This window comes from Miscanthus floridulus, chromosome 8 (assembly GCF_019320115.1).
Source record: "Miscanthus floridulus cultivar M001 chromosome 8, ASM1932011v1, whole genome shotgun sequence".
Lineage (NCBI taxonomy): Eukaryota > Viridiplantae > Streptophyta > Magnoliopsida > Poales > Poaceae > Miscanthus > Miscanthus floridulus.
Window position 1 is genome coordinate 207186790 of NC_089587.1, and position 12754 is coordinate 207199543.

General features: G+C 46.1%; 1 pseudogene; it reads left to right on the forward strand.

The window, feature by feature from the left end:
- Window positions 1-2254: 2254 nt before the first annotated feature.
- Window positions 2255-6959, forward strand: LOC136478045 (uncharacterized; annotated as a pseudogene).
- The last annotated feature ends 5795 nt before the right edge of the window (window positions 6960-12754 follow it).

A 12754-nucleotide genomic window follows, 5' to 3' on the forward strand; every position in this document is an offset into this window, starting at 1 on the left:
CATGTTTCGTGTTGTATTGTAGTGAGTAGGCTTCTCACTTGGTCATGTCTTTTGTGAACACAACTTCGCTAGTCTGGCTAGCCAGCAATGGCAACCGCGACTTCTTCCATCCCCTAGGACTCGGCCAGACCGAACAGAGGAAGGATGGGATTCTTTAATCTTCTGTCCTTCCGGTGTTCCCTTGGGTACTGGCTGCCATTAATCTACTGTACAAGATGAGGGCATTGGTGTGGTCAATCCAGAGTTAAATAGTATCCGTAGTCCCTATCGCACAAGTCCACAACTGCAACTGCAATCACCCACTCCTGCTGGGCCGCAAGCCTGCAACCTGCTACACCATGACGATGCATGGGTCATAGGATAAGAGCCAAGGAGCACAGTGGCGGACTGGGGGTGATGCCGCGGCGAAAGAGAAACAGGATGTGTTTGGCTCTCTTTATTGGGATTGTCCAGGCCTAATATAGCGTCTTTTTTTTTGTCCTTTTTTTTTTTAGTTTTGAGCAGTAGCCTTAGGTATTTGGTTACCCGTGTTGGGAAATTGATGCTTCGATAGGAGAGCGAAATATTGCCACTGTGGAAACCGATTTCCAGTCGAAGAAAAGGATGTCATCCGACAAGTACGGGCCTCGATGACCATCCAAGCTAAGTGAATACTGAATAATACTAATATCCGTCAAACATTATTATTCGTGAGTCAGATGGCCGTTGGCCAAATCTTCCAGCAACGGTCAAGAACATCTACACCGCCAACCATTGCATCAAAAATCTATTATAAATACACACATTTTGCCAACTATATACACCAACTAGTACCTACTACAAGCAAAGTAGACCAACCATTGGTATGGAATAATACGGATGACTCATTTTTTTAGTAATTTCCGCAAACCCACTCAACTCCTTAAATGTAAGTTCACATCCACAAGATACAACCACACATCATTCAATACAAAAAATTTCATCCACACCGTCATCCCATCAACTATAGGCCCTCTGGTGTGTTATCTAAATTGCACTTGTAAAAATAACACCAATCTATTCTAGGTCAACTTTTGTTCTATACTCCTTTCCGTTCCTTAATTGTCGTTCTCACTTCTTGGGAAGTTAAATATACTCAACTTTAACTAAATATATACAAAAAAATATTAATATATATAGTACACAATTAGTATCATGCCCGTGTGTTGCAATTTATCTGGAGAGACAAAATATTGCTAATATTTTCTATAAATCTAATCAAACTTAAGAAAGTTTGACCATAACTATGCTAAAAAAAGGACAGAGGAAGTACAAGCTATCGTAGAGGCCTTTACTGACAATTCAAGGCCCTGTTTGGATCCATTACATAGTAGTTAGCTAGCTAATAGCACGTAGCTAATATTCGCTGGCTAACAATTGACTAGCTACCTATTAACTGGGAGGGTGTTTGGATACACAGCTAATTGATGAAATAGTTGTTATTTCTCCACTTATTAGCTGCTACTATCTAATTTGGTCCAACTAGTGAATAGTTGTTATCTAGAGGTCCAGCTAACAATTAGCTAATCTATTATCTATACATATTTGGATCCAGAAGAGTTAATTATGATAACTACTTACAGCGATCCAACACAGGGCCAAGTAGGAGTACATGGTCTGTTTGGTTGATGATAAAAACTTGCCACGCCTAACCTTTGGCCTACTGTGGCTGTCAGAGAAAGTTTGACGAGCAAAATTAAAGCCACACTTGTGGCAAAGTTTGGCACGAAAATAGCCCTATGACGTGTGGGACAGGGTACTAAGAAAGTGTAGCACGCCTGTAGTTGTAGCAGCAAATCAAACAGCTGTCAGAAAAATTGTGACATGACTAACTTATGGTAGGGCATGTTTTGATTACAAACCAAACATGCCCTAGACATATAGAATGCTAGGAGGTTTCAGAGTCAACCATCCAGTATCTCTAGTTGGATCGATGGCCTTGTTGGAGGTTGTAGAGACTGCGTTTTGTGAGGCGATGAGAGCAGTATAATTCTCCAACTTCAGAGCATCCAATTCCAATCGCTCGACAGCTGCCCCAGTCGTCATCATCAGTGCGCTGGTCGGCTGGTGAACTGGGCCATCTCGTGACGATCGGTACCGGGCCGTAAGCCCACCGGCTCAACAGCAGGCCGCAGATTTCCCCCCCTGTTTCCAGGACTCCCCCGGAGGGTCGCGCGTCGTCCGCAGTCCGCAGAGTTTCTCGCCGGATTCCCCAAACCCCCCCCCCCCCCCCCCCACCAAGCAGCTCCCTCTCCTCTCCGCCTCCACCCATCGAGCACCGAGCACCGAGCGGCGGCGGCGGCGGCATGGAGGCTGGCGGCGAGGAGTTCGCGATCGGCGCGGTGATCTCCGCGAAGACCACCCTGGGGGAGGAGTTCGAGGGCCAGATCGTCGCCTTCGATCGCCCCTCCAACCTCCTCGTTATCCATATCCTTCCCAAATCGCTCATGCTCCTCACCCGCATCTCCATGTCCTTTACCTATCGGTCTCGCTGTTCGTTTGCCCGTGTTGTTGTTTTGTTTCCTTGACGGTGTAGATCACAGGAGGGCGTGGGGAGGGCCGAGAGGGGGGAGCGGCGGAACGTGAGGGTGCTCAAGGCGAACTACATCCGGGAGTTCTCTGTGGTCAGCAAGGGTGACGACCCTCTCGATCCTGCCGGCTGCATGCTGGACCTCAACGCCATTTATGCCCGGGAGGATGCTGCACTCAGGTGCGTTAATCACTGTGATTTAGACGTAATATATGCCGATTTGGGCTGCTCCTGTGTAGGGTGCTGTAATGAGTGGATCACACATCTTGGGGAAACAAGTACTAATTGACATTTATTTTGTTTCGATACTAGCTTGCTAGTGTAAATGTGAACGCATGCCCGAGCAAAAGGAAAAGGATTCAATCTAGAATCACCTTTCTATCTGTGGCCTAAATTGATTATTGCTGAAGTTGTGCGACTCAGTTAGACCTAACTCTTTTATAGCTGGTAAAAGCGATATTATTTCCATGTCGAAACATCAACAACAGTGTTAATGCAGATTTCTAGCAAGTGAAGGGGGAGCCAATGTGTGCCCATGTGTGCCTGGAGATAAGAGAGCTAGAAGGAAGTCTATAAGCTATAGTGATATAGTTCAGGTTGTTTGTGTGGGCCTGCAGTGCAGACCCTGGCCTTTTAACATTAGATCAAATGGCATCACCAAAGATATGCCAACATATTGGAAATAAGGAAACATCCTCTATTGGGATAGATATATAGTAGTAAAGGTTTGAATTTAGTAACCAAGAAAAAGAGTATATCTTGTGAAAGATTTATACTTGTGGGCTTTGGAGCTCTCCTATGCATGATTTGGTCAGAGATTTTTGGTCCATGGAAAAGAATTTGGAAGTCTTGTGCTCCACATAAATGTTGTTTCTTCATGTGGTTGGTTGTACCTGCACACAATATGTGCTGGATCGCCAATAGGCTTGCGCGGCGAGGTCTTCGACACCCAGAACATTGCCCACTCTGTGACCAACATGAGGAAACGTTAAACCAGTTGCTCACCTGTCGACGAAATACGTCCGACAGTCTACCGAGGGGTATGCCCACGGTAGTAGATGAATTCGGTGGAGGTGCGCGTGAGGGAACTAGGATGGTGACACAGAACGCAAGAGAACAACGATTAGACAGGTTCAGGCCGTCAGCTTGACGTAATACCCTACGTCATGGTCTTTGTGGATTGTATTATGAGAGATGAGATGAGATGATCCTACGCTAAGCCCAGGATCTGTATGTCGATGTCGACTAGGGGACCCCTGCTCCTCCTTATATGCTCTGGAGGGGTAGGGTTACAAGGAAAGTATCCTATTTGGTATTATACAATATCTAATAAATCACATATTAACCTTGCGGTGACACGCCTGAGCAGTGCCGTGCGCCGCACGCCTTGATCTTGTGGGCTGGGCCACCTCTGATGGTGCGGCCCATGTCTTGTCCTGTGGGTACCGGGGTCATACCCCCACATCACATCTTCCCTTTTCGCAAGAACTTTCTAGTTCAACCTGCTGCAAATTGTTGGCCTACAAGCTCCGTCCCTGCAACCAGACGAGTGTTTTTTTCGAAGATTGGTGGGCATAGGCTGAAACTAAGGGTGGATATTCAAAAAAGAAAGGGCTAAACTCTGTCGTCATACTTGGAGCATGGTCGGTTTGGAAACATCTTAATAGTTGTGCGTTTGATGCCTCTTCCCCTGACCTGGCTAGAGCACTGTTGATCGCTAGGGAGAAGTTGCATGACTGGGATCTGCCAGGGCTAAAGGCATCTCTTGTCCTCCTCACCCTGCTGCCGGACATTGTTTAGTGGTGGTGTGCTGTTTCCCAGGTCGGGTCGTATTTTTATATCTGTCAAGGCAATTCCTGTACTTAAAGACTAGTGTGCGTGGGTCTGGGTTTGTAAGGGCTCTTGCCCCTTATCTTTTTCTTCTTAATATAAATGATACAGCTGTTTCGAGAAAAAAAAATGATCAGAGTTGTGTTGCCTTTGGTGGCATTTAAAGTTCTGGAGATAAAAAAAACCTGGCCAACTGAAGGCTATGGTGCAGAGTTTCATCCACAAGAAGTGCCAAGGTCTAAAGATCGGGCAATGGTCATTCCAGATTTGTGTAAAGAACCAGAGGACATGAATGATGCCTATTTCTAGATAATGGTCATGCTGTAAGGTCTAGTATGTGTGACTGATGTTGCTCTTTCGATTGGAAGCTAGGGATTCTCAGTAGTCTTGTTTTTTTATAGTTTCTCTGGAAGTCTTTTGGGGATGGTAATAGCTAAAGCTCTTACTGTCGTAGTGGTAGTTCTAGCTTTTATGCTACTAGTTTTGTATATCATGGATATTTGGATTCACTCGTACTTTGTAATTTTATTACCTTGAGTGATACACCGTTATGGAAAAAACCCTGGTCAACTGTGTCACTAGTATAACATGTTGAATAGAAAATTTTGGAATTTAGTATAGCATTGAAGATGACTTTTTTTTTTCTTCATGTTTGTATCAATTGATTCTGCATAATTTGTTGTCTTGTTCTGATTATTGGTTGTGTCTTGAAAGTATGGAATGGAACATGTAACCAGTGGCGGACCCAGGATTTGAACCCAAGTATATGGCTGGGTCCGCCCATGCATGTAACTAGCGTGCGTAAAAGATACTAAGCTGGCATTTTTTTTCGAGGAATTGAGGTCTCTTTTGCCATGCTGGTATCAGTGGTGTTCACCTTGAGGTTTATAGTTCTTATCTGTTGTCCTAGTTTTACTGTCATGCATATGCCCATACCAGTGGCAGTGAACTATAATGCTTTAAACATTAGCATGCTCTTAAAGTACAATTGAGATGAGGTAAGTTATGAAGTTAGGCAAAAAGTACTTTAGTGAAGTGATTTTTAGTTTTGAGTTTCTTCTGTCACTTTTTTCTTTGGCTATCATCATGATGGATGGTGTTTGTCTTGACTCTTGAACCCAAAATGAGGCTAGTAGCTTTTCGAAGTCTTTTGTGATCCAACTGAAGCTACCAATCATAGGGGTACTGTAATTTGTCTGGTCATTGCTTTTAGTTTTAGTAGAAGCTTCTTAGAGTTAATGTTTTTGACTATTCATTAGTGTGAACAGTGGATCTTGGTCAAAACATCCCCATGCTTCTTCTGGGCTTCAAATGGCCATCCTACTTATTAGTCATTACAGTCTTTTGTCCCCCTTATGCTCTGTTACTATGTAGATGTGCTGTATTAGCTTATTACCATTCTATCAACATGAGAATTATCTTTCATGCCATTATTGTCCTACTCTGCCAATTCACTTGTCACACCACATCTAATGATATGTAGGCAAGCAGAGATTGAGGCCGAGAGAATTGGTGTTGGTGTCACCCCAGAAGCTCAAAGTATATTCGATGCGCTGTCCAAGACGTAAGTTAACTTCACTTGTGTGCTTTTGATAATGTTCTACACATAATTTCAGGTCAGACATTACAGTTTGTCACTGCAACTATGTTTTTTGTTTCTCTGCATGCACAATTTGACTGTTTTCCCAAGTTTACATTGGAACACATACTTCCCCAAGTGCAATCTAAAAGTTACTCTGTTCACTGGAAACTTTACAAACATGAAAATATCTCAGAATGAATTTTATGCTATGATAACTGGATCAGCAACAAGTTATACCCTCGATAAATATTCGATTATGGCAAGGGATGCTCCTTATGTAAGACCAATGGAAATTGGGAAGTTGTCTGCATGCAAGGGGTGATTGCAGCGCCTTCTACTTTCTCATAGCTATTATTTTCTCTCGATGTGGCTCTCTAGTTTATTGCAGCAAATTGATTCTCCCAATGTGCCTTGCTCTGATTTGTCCATGACAATTTGGTTTCTTTCATACAATTTTCTAAAGTATTATAACATTTATCTCTGTTAGAGATTCTATATAGCACTATGACAGTAAGGGCATATGCGCTTTCAGATAACAAATTATGTTGTTCCATTCCATCAGGCTTCCGGTTCAGTGGGACAAGACTGACATTGTTGTAATGAAGGAGGTTCGTGTACGCAGTCCGTACCTGCCTGAAAATGTAAGTGGAGGAACAGCGGCAGCAAATGAACGCGTTAAGAAAGTGGTAAATACTTAACGCTTGATATCAGTGTTCATAATTTTACATAGTTGGACCAGTGAAAGGACTAACAACATTTTTTTGGTCACCCTTCTGTTTTTGGTTGTGTTTGCCTCTTGCAGATTGACTTTGAGAGGAAAAGATTACATTCACGTGTTACCTGGCCAATTCTCTTAACTTAAAAGGCTTGACTAATTTTTACATTAGCCTCCGTGTTGTATTTCTAATACCGCAGCCAGTTTTCTTATTCTGCGATGATGGGGTTTTCTATAAAATGTTTCAGAAAAAAATCTTTCATAATAATCATATCAACTAGCTAGTTCTTTACTGTTTGATAGATGGCATGTGTTACTTGAATGGATTATAACACCTCGTATTGTACGATTGTTAGTTGTATCGCTGGTACAGTAGTTGGGAAGGATTGAATTGAAGTAGCACATGCACATCGAAATAACTCATACATCGAAAGTATTGCAGCTTATTTGCAGCACCAGCAGCTGTTATCATTCTCTGCTGGCACTGTATAACTGCTGTTTTTGGCTGCAAAAAAGTTCAAGCGAACAGGCCTGAAAATCCATCCACCATTCTTTATTGTTTCATTTAGTAGGCTTCTAATTCAACCCTGCTTTGTCGTTGTAACAATTTTTGGCAGGAGAAAATCAATTGGCGCCCTGTTACAGGCTTTATTTGGAGACTGCTAATTCAATCGTTTTGTCGTAGTAACACTGTTTGGATTCTGGCGACAACTCGCCTCGCCAGTTGTGGCACGTCACAGTTTAAAACGCTGTTGTTTGGTTCGTACTTAGGTGAAGACAGCCACGAAAGCACAGACTCATTTGCCGCCGCAGAGCGTGGCCTACGCTCGGCTCTGTTGGCTTTGCTGAAAAGCCAGGGCTGAAAGTATTGTTCGCTGATTTATTATGAAAGAAAAACTTTATTATAAAAGAAAAACATTGTTCGTTTGTTGAAATAGTACGACTCATGAGACAGACAAATGAACAGGGCCGCGCAGCAACAGAATCGTGGCACTGCGTGGCACAGAACCGAGCATCCCCATAAGCTTCAGCAGATTGAGTAAACATGGGCCCTTTAATATACAGGACCCACATGTCAGTGGGGAGAAATCCCTCTTCCTCCTCTCTCTCTCTTCTCCCGTTTTCTTCCTATGCTGTCTGATGCTGAGGGCTATGGTGGCGTGCCCGCGAGGCGCGGTGGGGCGCGGCCTGCGAGGAGCGGCGAACGACGAGGCGCACGGCCTATGACGAGCGGTGGCTGGTGAGGCGAGGCATTTCGGTTCATAGAAAATATGAGATCTGGTCTAAAAAAATTCTTTAAACCGAGCATTTTTTGTTTTCTTTTGTTTAGTTTCGAGTCTAATTGAGTTTTTTTGAGCAAAGGTTAAAATGGCAAAAAATTGCATGTGTTAAAACATGATAACATATTCAGGTGCAAACCAACTAACCTGTGCAAACTTGGAAACTACCAATCAGGACCACTAGATGCTAATCTAATGGATGGGGTGAGGGGGCTTAAGCGTAAAAAAAAAGGCCGGCGGGTGGGGGTCTTCAGCACAAAAAAAAAATCCACCTCTCATCTCATCCATTGGATCAGCATCTAGTGGTTCTGATTGGTAGTTTTCAAGTTTGTACATGTTGGTTGGTTTGCACTTGATACGTTGTCCTTAAAACATATCAACATTATTCGCTATTTTTTTTACGTTGAACAGTATCACTATTTTAGATTATAATAATATTTGATAAGAAAACAATAGCAGTATAGAGGTTGTTTGGTTCCAAGCCAACCCTAGCCACCAAGGTTGTGGCGCCGCCGAAGACTTGTGGCGAAGAAAAACGCCACCACACCTGTGGAGCAAACAAGCATGGAAACGAACTAAGAAAAAGTGTGGCTGCCACAACACATCAACCAAACAATAGATAATATTTTGTGGCAAACGCATGCATAGCGAGGCAAAGATTAGCTCGAAACCAAACAACCTCATATTGACATAAAAATATAATTATTCAAATATGAGACATCACACAAACCAAAATATGCTTAAAATACAACTTCATAGTGAAGTACAATTTTTTTTAGTTTCTCGATATCTGGAAACAAACAGTGAACCATTTTTTTATTCTAGTTCTTTCGATTTTGTTTCCAGTTCTTTCAGTTTAGTTTCTCGGAATCTCAGGCCCAGTTTAGATCCGAAAATTTTTGCAAAATGACACTGTAGCGCTTTTCGTTGTTATTTGATAATTAGTGTCCAATCATAGTCTAATTAGGCTTAAAAGATTCGTCTCGTGGATTTCGTCTAAACTGTGTAATTAGTTTTATTTTTTATTTATATTTAATGCTTCATGCATGCGTCTAAAGATTCGATGTGACGGAGAATCTTGAAAAACTTGACAAAATAAAGTGGAACTAAACAGGGCATCAGTTTCGATTAATTGTGCACACCCCTACAGCCGCCACACCTGCCGCGATACGCGCTGCCGTCTGCCAGCCGCCCACACCTCCACTCATGCACAAGAGCTCCAGCTAGAGATGCCAAGTCTTTTTTTTGCGACTTGATGCTTCCATTAATCAGGGATCAACATGATTACAATCTTTAGTCAGCAGATTGGCAATACAGGTTGGGGCTAACTGCCACTCACCCGTCCTGTTGCCATCTGAGACTTGCTTTGCAACTTGCAAGGGTGTGAGCTACACGGTTATCGATTCTATTAACATACATCAAGGAGAAATCAGCAAAAGAAGTACTAAGTGCCCTTATTTCCCTGATGATCGGCGATATGCAGGACCTCTGAAGCTCACCCATCTCCCAAAGTTTCACTAGCTCTTGGCTATCAGTTTCGACTTGCAGCTGACGACAATTCAACTCTCTAGCCAAGATCACGCCATCCCTGCATGCTGCAGCCTCCATTGACAAGCGTTAAGGCCGTGCCGGTACCACTGTGCCCTTCCATGTATGAAAGTTCCTGTATAGTCCCGGAGAACCACCCCAGGTGCTCTGACCTATAGTTGTCCATGCAGCCCGAGGCACGACGGCACGGCACGAAGCCCGCTTTTTTAGCCCGACACGAGCACGGCACGGCCCGGCGACATGCGGGCCCGGGCTGGCCCAGCCCGAGGGAGCAGGCCGTGCCGGGGCCGCTGCTCAGGCCCGTGGGCTGGCACGGCACGGCCCGGCCTGCATCAGCCCGCCTGGCAGCGCCCGGCCTCCCCCCTCCTCCCCTCCCCGCGGCCCAGCGCGGATGGCCCAACGTCCCCGCCTTCCCCCTCCTCATATGGCCCCGCGCCCCCGCGGCCCGCACAGCCGCAACACACTCCCACCCCCGCCCGAACCCTAACCCCACCGCCTACCCTCTCCCTCCCCCACCGCCGCACTCTGCTCTCTCTCGGCTCTCGCCCAGTCCCTCACCTCGCCTCCTCCCCGCTCTCGCTCGCTCCCTCTCTTCTTCGCGACTCGCCGGCGGGGTGCGCCGCCGCGGGCTCCTCTCCTCCTGCTGCCACCTCCCAGTCTCCCACCTCCACTCCAACCCGCCGCCGCACTCCCTACCGCTCGCGGTCGCGGTCGCGATTCGGCATCGCTAACTCGCTCAGCCAGTCGCCACGTCGCCTCCCCGCCCCACTCTCTCTCCCGCATGAGTGCACGACTCGCCTCCCCTGCCTGGCCACCGCACTCTCCCGACTCGCCTCCACGGCCCCCAGCGGCGAGCCGCCAACGGTGGCTACCGCCTGCCTCACCGCCCCGCACTACCGCCGACTGGTGGCCACCTCCTCATCACCGCCACGCGCTGCTCCTCCTCCCTATGCCTCCTCTGCACGGATCCGGTCTCCTCATCGCTCATCCTCTGCGGATCCAGCCAAGTCGAGGTGTGGAGAGGTCAGGGGATGGAGAGGTGAGGTCGCGTCGTCCACGACCTTCGCAACGACGGCAGCCTGCCTGGCCTCCCCCTCTTTGTACTCTCTCTCTCTCTGTCAGTGACTCGGTGTAGTGGGCCTTGGGCCGGCCCGGCACGCTGGATTAGCCGTGCTTCTCGGGCCGGTCCCGGCACGAAAAATGGCCCAGCAGGCCATGCTTGGGCCGTCGGCCAGGCATGAAGCCCATGGCAGCATGGCCCGCAGGGCACATCGTGCCTTCTCGGCCTGACCCCCATCAGGCCGCAGCTGGCCCGTTGCCGTGCCGGGCCAGGCCGAGCCAGCCCATTGGACATCTATACTCTGACCCCACGACTTGTAGGTCAAGTTGTCTGTGCACCCCTAGAGCCAGCTTTCCCCTTCACCTTTGGTGTCAGTGTCTGCTAGCTTGTTTGAGAGGTGACTGAACTTCCAGCTCATCCGTTTCCCCCACAAATTCAGATGACTGGTATGATCCATCATCGCCCACCGAAGACCGAGAATCACCCGACTTGCTAAAATGTGTCTTCGTAGGTCTAGCAGTAGAAGACGAACCACTTCCAAAAGATTCAGCCGCTGCACCAGCAAAGGATTGCGGCCATCTTCTCTTCTCCTCCGGTGCCCGTAGCTGGACATCATACGGTAGTTTGCCCTGCTCATCACGGGCGACCGGGTGAAGACACTCTACTTCTGAGTGACCAATTACTCCGCAAGCAAAGCAGTGGTATGAAAGCTTCTCATATTGTATACTGAACAAACGCGGCTCCTCCGACTTGCTCATCCGAAGAAGAACCACACGTATCAAAGGTTTGTCAATCTCAACAACCAGGCAGGCTTGCAGGAACGCCCCACTAGTTTTGCCATCCGCATCAACATCCATCTTTGTGGTAGAACCGCCTAATCTAATGCCTCACAGGAGCGCTTGTCTTCCATTAGACACTAAACACTCAGGGGAGAACACTAAATTACTCGGTTCCATCGGACACACCCCAGGGAAGAACCCAAAAATCCACATTTTTGCCATCAGGATCACAAATGAGAGAATAAAGCTTACATCATTTAACCATTTCTTACATCACTTTTAATACAACATCAGAGTATAACATTTATTAATATAACAGCGGAATGAAATCATATTATCAGAGTTATGAACAATTTAAGTGAACAGCGGAATATAAACATGTGATCAGAGTTACAGCGAAAATAAATATCTATTCATGACATGATAAAGTATTAATATATAAACTACGACAACAGATTATGAAACTTTCATTTATAAAAGCATTTGGTGAGAGTTATAAATAACAACTACGATCACAGCATAAAGGAATCCTCGCTGAGCCCACCAGGAGGAATCCACACATAAGGGCCAGCTCAAGCATCCACCTGTCACTTACAACAGGGGGAAATAAAACCCTAAGTACTCAATTGTACTCAGCAAGACTTACCCGATAGGAGGAAAGAAAAGACTCCAATGATATGCAAGGCTATCTGGCTTATGGGTTTAGTTGCATTTGCAGGAAGTATTACTAAACGTGCGTCCTTATATTCAATTTTTATTAATAGCCGCATTGGTTCATTAACTAACAATTCTATGTAAGCACCTGTGCTACCTTCAAGCAGGTGGTAAGCAATCAGATTTCCCTTTTCCATCTTTCATCTTTTAGTTCTTACTACGATGCTAAACCATAGACAAGCCAGTACCGGATCGTCCGGCGATTCGCGAATCAATGCCCCCAGCTGGGTACCCCGAAACACACATGCCCCACTTAGTACCCCAGGCATAAGTGGGACCAACCCATCACTCTCCTATCCCGAGTGTCCAGGTTCCCGTCCAAACTAGGGACTCCAAGCCCCCAGCCCCTGAGTCCCAGACTCAGTGCGGTGCAAGGACCTCCTCCACCAAAATAAAACCCTAACAAGTAGGTCCGGAAAGAGCCAGATCCGCGGCAAGAGAGCAACAAGTCTTCTAAGCGTCCATACACAAGTATGTGCTCGGGATAATAAGTCTGTGACCTGCCTAGAGTCTTATGCAACGATCGGTCCTTAACGGACCAGACAGGGAAAAACGGTGTAACCAAGCTATGACCCGCATCCACGGCGACACAACTTCTTACACCCACCAATACCCAAACCATATCCCTGCCCGGTCACCATTTTCCTTTCCACCATTTTATATATTCCAAGTGATAATGATATAGTAACATATTTCCT